This window comes from Lynx rufus, unplaced genomic scaffold, assembly GCF_022079265.1.
Source record: "Lynx rufus isolate CCGP_SWC_20201006 ecotype Redwood Valley unplaced genomic scaffold, mLynRuf1.p SCAF_2, whole genome shotgun sequence".
NCBI classification, from domain to species: domain Eukaryota; kingdom Metazoa; phylum Chordata; class Mammalia; order Carnivora; family Felidae; genus Lynx; species Lynx rufus.
The window spans coordinates 117,923,809-117,933,549 of record NW_025814834.1 but is presented as its reverse complement, the minus strand read 5'-3'; the positions used below and the strand labels follow the sequence as shown (position 1 = coordinate 117,933,549).

Sequence of the window (9,741 nt, the reverse complement as noted above, 5' to 3'; positions counted from 1 at the left end):
AGAATATTTGTAAATACATCCTCCCTATAGATTTATCAAATATGGCTCCATTAGTAATTACCTAATGCATACAAAATTATTTTTTATTTTAAGCTGTTTCAAAATTTTACATATACGTATTTTGTACATCATTTGCATTTTACCATTTGTGTAATTTTACCATGTATAGCTTTTGCAAAAAATCTAGAACAACTTAAAAATAGATTTGAAGAAAAATATGTAAAGATGTTAGAAGTAGTTAATTCCAGGTGGTGGGATAAGGATGAATGCTTATCTTCTTCTGTTTGTTTGTTTGTTTGTTTGTTTGTTTCATGCCCGAGGTGGGGCTTGATCTCAAGACCCTGAGACCAAGAGTCGCATGCTCTATGGACTAAGCCAGCCAGGCGCCCCTAGTTTTCATAGTTTTAAACTTAAAAAATGAATGTCCTGGAAGTGAAAGAACAGAATAGCTATGAAAGAGGTGTGGGGTAGGTGAGAGGAAAACATAAAGGGGAGGGAAAACCTGGTTCTGGCAGGAAGTGTGTTTAAGTTGGAGAGTTTGAGGGAGCACTTGTGGGCATAAGAAGGGTTTGCGGGAGGCAGTGGGGTCATAAGGATGTTCGGATAGTTTGATGCCTGTTGCATGGTTCCTCCTAGGTGTTTTTTCAAAAGAATTTATATAGACTTAAATTTCCTGTCCAGCATTTTTAGCGGTTTTTAAAAGTAGGAGGAGTTATAAACATTGTGGTTCTCAGCCTATCTTCTGGAGCCAGGATGTCTTCAGTCCAAATTCCTGCTTTCCAATCCCACTCACTGGCTGAGTGACTGGACAGGTTGCTTAATCTTTCCGGATCTCAGTTTTCTTACATGGAAAATGAGGACAGTGATATGAAGTGGGCCTGTTGAAAGGATTCAATGGTTGACTATGCCTGGGACAGGGTATCACCAATATCCCCTCAAGATCCCCACACCTCCTCCTAACCTCTTGCCCATGGCTACGCTATATGATGTCTAAATATGTGCAGCTGTGCAGCAGCATTATATTAAAAGTGTTTTGTTCTTGGGGTGCCTGGGTGGCTCAGTCGGTTAAGTGTCTGTTTTTATTCGGGTCATGATCTTGCAGTTCTGAGTGAGCCCAGCGTCGGGCTCTGTGATGACAGCTCAGAGCCAGGATCCTGCTCCAGATCTGTGTCTCCCTTTCTCTCTGCCCCTCACCTGCAAGCACTGTGTCTGTCTCTCAAAAATGAATAAATATTAAAGGAATTTTATTTTAAAAAAGTGTTTTTTTCTTTTGCTCTTAATTAGAAATGCTCTAGGCTAAAATGATACATTAACTCAATTTAATATCATTGGAAGAACGTAAAGATAACAGTAGGTCTTAAAATTGCAAATTGACTCGACGCATAATGGAGAAATGCACGTGGAATATAAAAATATAAGATACCTAAAAACCTTTACCCCAAAATATTGTAAGAATAATTAAGTCACTATGAGTTCCAGACTTCTAAGACTTACTCTCCATTTACAAATCTTATAGGATCTCTTTAATGTACTGAAACACATAATTTCATATTGTATAAACTCCTTAAATACTATTGGAATTGAAGTGCGCTTATTGGGCCAGTAAAACCAATATAGGAAATTTAGGTGGCTAAGTGTCACCAGGAATTTGAAGAGAAAATAAATCCAAGACCTGTATAAACTAGAATATATCTACCAATATTTTCTATATTATTAGAAAACCTGGAAGACAACATAAAACAGTTTTTAGGCCACAACTATTAAACCAGTCGGATGCACACAAAAAGTCCTCTTTAGAAATATGATATGATATAAACATGTTCTATGCCATTATATGTAAATTATTAAAATCCTTTAAAGTGTTTAAACGTATTCGAGATTCATCCTTACTATCCACTTGATGTTTTCCCCTTGTACCTGAGTGCACGGAGAGCAATTTATCTACATCTAAACAGGGTTTTTTGTTTGTCTGTTTTCCCGGGTTACAGATTCAGCAAGAAAGGAAGTAGGAGGGGTGCCTGGCTGGCTCAATCCGTAGAGCATGGGACGCTTGATCTTTAAAAAAAGAAAGAAAGAAAAGAAAGAGAAGGAAGGAAGGGCGGAGGCAGAGAAAGAAAAGGGTGAGGGGGACAAAACCCCATCAATAGCGTCCTTGCACGCCCCCCTTGGGTCCTGGAAATAGAAGCTCAGTCACTACCCCACTTGGGGAAGGGGCTCAACTGAATACACACCACAAATCAGGTTGCCTGTGTCTGCTTGGACTCAGAGTGGAGCCAGGACAAGCTCAAGGACAGGACGAGATAAGACCAAGCACCATTATCGCAGGGCAGCCACCTACCTGACAGTGCCGAGGCAGACAATCCTGGAAAGCTCTTGAAAACTTCCCCTTCCCCTTGAAGATTTTCCCACCCGCTCCCCCTCATCCTCCCACCACGGGGAAAGGATTCTTCACCTTCTGTTGGGCCAGGACCCTTGAAGATCCCTGCAGGGCAGGAGAGCCTGGAGGGCAGGAGGATCCAGGGGGCAGCAGCTGCACTTCCCTGAAGGGTCTCTCCCCGGGTGGCGGGTTCTAGAGCTCAGGCTCACCCTAGATCCACTGCCCACCAAAGCCACCAGGAGGAGTCCGGAGGGCAGCCGGTGCTGGGGGCACGACAACCTGGACGTGTTCCTACAAGCACAGGGCACGCCTGGCCTGCCCTCTCCAGGAGAGCCGAAGAACCGCCTGCCTGCCTGAAGCTTCTCTACAGCCTGAAGGGAACAGGTGTCTGCTTCCTGAAGGAACAGGAGGGCTCTCCTCCAGGGGACAAAGCCCTCCCCTGGCCCTGGAGGAAAGGTCCTGCAGAAGCTGGTTCTGCGGGACACTGCCCAAGGCAAAGGAGCAACCGCGGACCAAACAATCATCTGGAGATGACTGCACAAGTCCTGTCTGTACATGTGGAGCGAGAATGAGAAAGCAAATGTGGGGAAATGTTAACTGGTGCACCTGGGTGAGGGATATAGGATGTGACCATTCTGGCAACTGTTTTGGTATGTTTCAAAGTTTGTTTGTTTGTTTGTTTGTTTGAAAGGAGTGACAAAGTCAAGTCCCAGGTTCTCTTTAGAGGAAAACGCTTGAAGTGAGACCTTGGGTTTCTGAGGTGAATGGAAGGGAGCCGCTGGCCTGGCTTCTCATCCCAGCTCTCCTCTCCCAGCCTGGCCATTACAAGGACCCGGACTCCTGACCTCCCGTATTTTAGGGGCTCAGTGCACAGCCACTTCTGCAAGCGTCCCTGGGTGCACACCAGACTTTGGGGGATGAAAAGGCAAATCCTAAGTATGGAGACAGCGCCACAAAGTCTCCTGGATTGGAATCGAACCTGAGCAGTAGCGGTGAAAAATCCAAATCCCATCCCACCGATCCGATCCCGGGGGAATCCACCCACACAGGATCCCTGCTTCGGCCCCTGCAGATGAAAACCCTGAAAGTCAAGGTGACACTTCCCAGGCGGACAGAGCACAAGCGGAGGCGATTCCCAGCGGCGCAGGGCTGAATGCAGCCGCACAAGGCTCCCAGCCCTTGCCCTGCTGCTCACCACCTCTTCCAGCCTCAGCGACCCCTTGGGCCCTGACCACAAGGTGACTGGCCTGTGCCACACTCTAGTCCAGCTGGAGCCGTGTGTGTTGCAGAGCCAAGGCCGTGCTCTCTTTCTGAGCCTCGTTTGCTGATGGGTAAGGTGCGGACTCGGCTCTCAGCGGGGGGGGGGGGGGGGGGGGGGGGCGGAGTCCCTCTACTTGGCGACTTCCGAAGTAGCTCCAGAGCTGTCCTGATGACGGCACGGGGACGGGCTCCTTTGGTGTCCCCATGGGCTCATTAGGTGGAGCCTGAAACGCCTCACCTTCGCGTCTTTGGCTCGGGTCCCAGGTGCAGCTGGTTTGTGTTCTTTGCGTTCTGTCAGGCAAATAAATACACCTGTTGCGCAAGTGTGCCGCCCAGGGAAGAACGTGCTGCTTTTCAGAGCCACGGTCGCTGTGAGCCCGTGGGGCAGACGGAGGCGCCAGATGAGCAGGCCAGCGGATGCGTGGAAGTAGAGGTAACCTGAAGTGGGCCTCGTCCTGCGTGCCCTTGTTGGAGTGACTAAGTGGGTGTGGCCCGCTCTCCAAGGTGACTGGGAGCAGACACACAGCGGCCAGGCCTGGTGGTCGAGTGCTGAGAAGGCTTTCAGGTGGCGGTGGGACTCCGGCCCCCGTTCTTTCTGCGGTTTAAAGGACAATAGATGGGGGGGTTGGGGGGGGGAGTAGTGGTAAAAAGAAGCAAGCTGTTTCCGCCCGGTTTCGAACCGGGGACCTTTCGCGTGTGAGGCGAACGTGATAACCACTACACTACGGAAACGAGCCAGGCGGCCTGGTCTCCGGCTCTAACCCCCAAAAGCGGCATTTTGGCCCCAACTATCGCGCTCGCCGACTTCGCTTGAACCGCCCAAGGCCCTGGAAACAACCGCGCCCCTGCGAGCGAGGAGCCCGCGCCCCCGAAGCGGCCCTGGCAAAGGACCCCCGTGCCTCCCCACTCCCTCCTCCCCCCCAGGACGGGACCCTGGCGCCCTCAGCAGCCTGGCCTTGGGAACCGCAACGAACGCAGTGTCCGCCTGCAGTAAGAGGGGCCCCAGGGCAGACGTCGGGTGTGCGCTCTTCCTCAGCCAACACTTTGGCTCTGCGACGCGCCGCGACCCTCCTGGCAGTGGGGTCCTTCCGATTCCTGCCGCTGTCGCTTATTCTACCCGGCTCATTTAGTTCAATATTTTAATCACACTTTCGTCTTTTAGCAGGTTCGGTAACATAGGTTGACATCTTAGGGCATTTGTCTGTTTGAAAATGTCAAATATCCAATATAGACCAAATCATGTTTTCTGGCCTGTAGTAAATACACTTAGGCGACCAGGCCAAATATAAACCACAAGAGTTTCAGGATTTGCCAGAAGGTGGAGGACCCAGGGACGCTCCGTGCATATTTTGTGATCACAGGATTTCTCCTCATAGGTCTTAGATTCTTTTTTAGGGGCAGTTTTATTTCAACTTTTGCAACACCCCAACCTTTTTTTTTTTTTTCGTCTTTAGTTTCCGTACTGACCAGGTCTTACAGTGTGAATTTCAGCAGAGGCAGGGATAGTTTTCAGAGAAAAGTAATGTCTGAAACGTTTTCAGGTTTGCCTCTGTTAAAGAACAAAAATTCGACTGAGTAATTTGATCTAATGGCTTTATTAGACACCCCACCGAGGTGGTTGGCCTTTTTCAATTTTGGCCCAAACTGGAGACCAGAACAGGAATGGACCATATCATTCTCATCAGTGACTGGATGGCCAGCTCCTAGAGGAGGCAGACTTTATGGTAGCTTTAGATCAGGAAATTTAATGCCATTATTCCCTTTCCCTCCTTGATCTATCTTCCTCTTTCTCCGCCCAGTTAGAGAAGATTCATCATTTTTCTGTTTTGTGGGATTTGGAGGCCCCATCAAGACAGAAGAGAGGGAGCGGGTGCCATTTCTTCTACAGGAGTGTGAATGGCTGCAGTCAGTGAGGAAACCACAAGCTCACTCCATGCACACTCGCACCTCTCCGGGTCCTTCCAAACTCCGCCAAGGAACCTGTCGCTTCCCTGCAGGTTGAACAGGAACGTGTGGGGCTCCTGACTCTGCTACAGGAGAGGAGGTGCACACAGGACACAGGCCAGTAAGAGGGTGAAGTTGGGGGCAGAGCCAAAGACAAGCCACCCCTGATGAGGGAGCAAAAGGCAAACTGACAGGCTGAAAACATCTCCCCCCCTCCCCCCCATGTAGGACATGTGTGATACTCCTGGGCACTCCTGGCTGCCCAAGAACAAAGGAAAGGGGGAAATCCAATGGTTAACTGATAGAGATCATAGTCCTGCAGGACCTAAGTCTCCATCACCCCTGCATAGAGATGGGGGGAAACAAAGGCAGAAGGAAATGGCAGATAGAACTGTTTCCTTAAACCCTGCACCCCATTGACAAATACTTGAGGCCAACAGAGTAAGTTTCTCTAGGAACCCCCTGCTGTCTTAATGCTAATGCTTTGCTAGAGGGAAAACAACCCTAGCTTGACAATAGCCAGGCCTCCACTATCCTGTGAGTCTTTAGCATATGAAAATCTCACTGGAAACTTCCCTTGGACTTTACCTCCCCCAACCCCATAGTATATAACCAGTCTCTCCTCATGGCCTCATGGTCCCTGGGCAGCTCTTTCTGCCCATGGCTGTTGTCCCCGTGCTTCAATAAATTCACCTTGTTGCATCAAAGACGGCTTCAAGAATTCTTTCTTGGCCATCGGCTCCGGACCCCACGAACCCCACTATCACCCAAAACCTCATCACCTCCACCGATGAGATAACAAAAGGCAAGCTGAGGGGAAAGGCAAAGTGACACCCTACATACCCCACCCCCATTCCTCAAGCACTAATATCTGCCCAGGAACAAAGAAAAGACAATGGTCAACCCCTAAAGATCAAAAGATCACAGTCATGCAGGATATGAAACTCCATCAGTGTGTCACTGTCTTTGTTACAGAGCCAGGAGATCTTGGAGGATTGGAGATTTATTTACATCAGTGGGCTCAGGGGAGACGGTCTCTCCAAAGATCTGAGCCCCGAGCATAAGCATGGGGGCAATCTATAGCCTGCTACTTCCGCGTTGGTGGCAATTTGGCATGCGGCAAGTGGGGCAGGAAGAAGATCCCGGAAGGAGAGTCTTCGGGGCAGGGGCTGGAATTCCCTATCAGTCCTGTCGGTGTTGTAGGTCGCGATCGCTTATGAACTCTGGACAGCAAAAACAGGATCAAAACAAGTTTATTGCGGCCGGGCCAGACAGGGAAATACAACAGGTCCCAAAAGTCTGGCCCCGAACAAGCTTTGGGAATGTCTTATAAAGGCTGTATTGACCAGTCGGGTTGCAAAGGGTGGCAGTTTGAAAGGGCGGGCACCAATCACACAATGTTGTAGGTCTTTAAAATATAAGGCGGGCACCAATCACACAGTCCTGAAGAATTTTAAAATATTATTGCATCCACACGACTCCTGAAACAGAATGCTACGGGCACCAGTGACAGTCACAACAAAGTTTATTACAATGAGAGGCAAGGCCGACCGATCGGGACCAATACTCTTGATAAGAGTGCGGCCCCGAACAGCCGGGGTACAGAGTTTTTATAACCGATCACATCGTTTTATCATCACCTGGGAACAGAACAAAGAAACAGGTTCCAGATGAGTTAGAAACAGTTGCCTAATGAGGTGTTTACTTTAGACTTTCTGCCTCTAAGTTGCAACCAGTGGATCTCCTTGACCCTGCCTCTGATGCTCTTTTCTTTGAACTTTTGTTTCCTTAACTGGTGAAGCCTAATTTACAAGGGTATGAGGCGTAGTTTACCAGAGCAAAGCAAGGCTGTTATCTCTTAACCTTCAGTGTCAACACAAAGCTGTTATTTTTCAAGCTAAGCATTAGCCCTACACTACAATTTAACCCTTACAATATAACTTGTTGACTCTAGCTAGTTGAATGCTGAATCATATTGTTTATAATATTAGTTTTCTATCTAGTTCGAACAGAATGCGGTGCCCGAGAATGGGGAAGGGTGGTTACGCCAAGCAGGTTTACAGAAGCTCAAACAAGCAGTTAAGAGGGAGTTTTATCTCCCAGTAACTTAGCAAATGTGGTTTTAAGCAGAACTAATATTTAGGGAACAGGAGCAGCACTTCTATGAAAGCCCAAAACAAACACTGGTTCAGCATCTCATACGCTGGGGTCCTTCTAAGCTTACATAGGTCAGAGTTTACTCTTGGGGTACAGGAGGCTAGCTATGTTTGCCCTTTACAGTTGGCCGTCTTATAACATAATTTTTCCCTGTCAAGGTCAGGGTTTTTTTTTTCCCCATCATCTTAATGGTTTACAAGAAAAGCACAACGTTAATAATCGCCAGACCTCCAGGAACCTTATACACTCAATTTCCTGGAGCTCTAATGTCACCTTCATCTCCATAGGATAGAAAACTCTATATAATCAGTCACTCCTCACAATCTCAATGCAGCTCTTTCTGCCCATAGGTCCTGTCCCCATGTTTTAATAAAACCACCTTTTTGCACTGAAAATGTCTGAAGAATTCTTTCTTGACTGTTCGCTCTCGACCCAAGCATCAGATCACATCACCCAACCATCCTCAGACTGTCTGGAACCTAAGACCTTGAGTGAGCCAAGGATCGCTTGTTTAAATCGATCTCCCCACTTTTATCAAGAGCATTGTTTGACCTATTCAGAAATCAAGAAAGAGGAGGAACGTGTAGATCAACATCCATACTTGATGAATTAATTCCTGACTAATTAATTAGATGTGGAAAACACAAATTCCTGACTAACTAGATGTGGGGGTTGAGCACTACATTGGAGTCAAAAAGAACTCTCTTAAGGTTTTTTGCTCTGAGCATTGGAAGCCTGGAAACAAAGGATTCCAACTGAGATGGAAACAATGTAAGTCTCAAAATGTTTTGGGGGGAGGGGGGCGACAATCCGAGTTCTGATCAGGGCCTTGCTTAAAAGAGATCTCTGACAAGGGAGCCTCAGGCAGGCTGAGGGCAAAATACAAGCTAGCACGCTAGCACATCCCATGGGATGTGTGTGACATTCCTCAGGCACTCCTGGCTGCCCCAGGACAAAGGAAAGGAAAGAAAACAAATGGCCAGCTGATAGAGATCACAGTCATACAGGACTTGGGTCTCCATCCGTTTACAAATATCTCAGTAAATTACAAGAAAAAGGCGGTCTTATCAATAGCCTAATGTCTAGAAACCTGGAGACTCGGTTTCCTGGATCCCCAACATCGCCTCTCCACAGTGATATGGAGAACAAAGGCAGAAGGAAATGGCAGGAAACTAAGTCTCCTTATAACCTGCAGCCCATTGACTGATACTTGAGGCCAGCAGAGTAAAATGTTTCCCAGGAACTCCCCACTGTCTTAATGCTAATGCTTTGCTAGAGGGAAAAACCACCTTAGCTGGACAATAGCAAGGCCTCAGGTATCAGGTATCTCCGGAGTCCTCTTTATCACAGCAAAGTCCCCCTGGAGGCCTCCCTTTTGTCTTTACCTCCCCAACTTCGTAGTTGTATATATACCAGCCTTTGTCCACAACCCAGACTTTTCCAGACTGCCCCGTGAGGACAGAAGGTCTCCGCGATGAGGCAGGAGGGGAGGCGCCCCAGCGTGAGCCCCAGCGGTCCCCAACATCGCCCAAAGGACTTGCAGCGACAGAGGCGAGCCCCAGCGGTCCCCAACATCGCCCAAAGGACTTGCAGCGACAGAGGCGATGACGGCTTTCAAGGAAGCCTCGGCTGCCCTGAACTGGATTCTGTGTCCTTCCCCTACAGCCTGCCGCCCCTGCCAGCTCTCCCAACTTAATTGATGCCAACATCTTCCCGTGTGCCCCGGCCAAACTCTGAGTTCGTTCTGACACCAGCTTTCCTCAGACTCCATGTCCATTAAGTTGGTAATTAGTGTTATCTTGTAGATAAAGTGGGGACATTGATCTACACCAGGGGTTCTCAACATTGCACCACTGATACGGTAATTCTTCCTTGTGGAGGGGTTTCCCATGAATTCTATGCCATTTTGGTGCACTGCAGGCTGGGGCTTCCCTGTGTACTCAATGCCAGTAGAAGCCAAACACATCCTCAAGTCGTGATAATCCAAAGTTTCTAGACATTGC

General features: G+C 48.2%; 1 non-coding gene across 1 annotated transcript; it reads right to left on the bottom strand.

The window, feature by feature from the left end:
- Nucleotides 1-4,296: 4,296 nt before the first annotated feature.
- Nucleotides 4,297-4,369, bottom strand: TRNAV-CAC (transfer RNA valine (anticodon CAC)). Its single transcript has one exon. It is a non-coding gene; the product is annotated as a tRNA-Val (tRNA).
- Nucleotides 4,370-9,741: the final 5,372 nt, after the last annotated feature.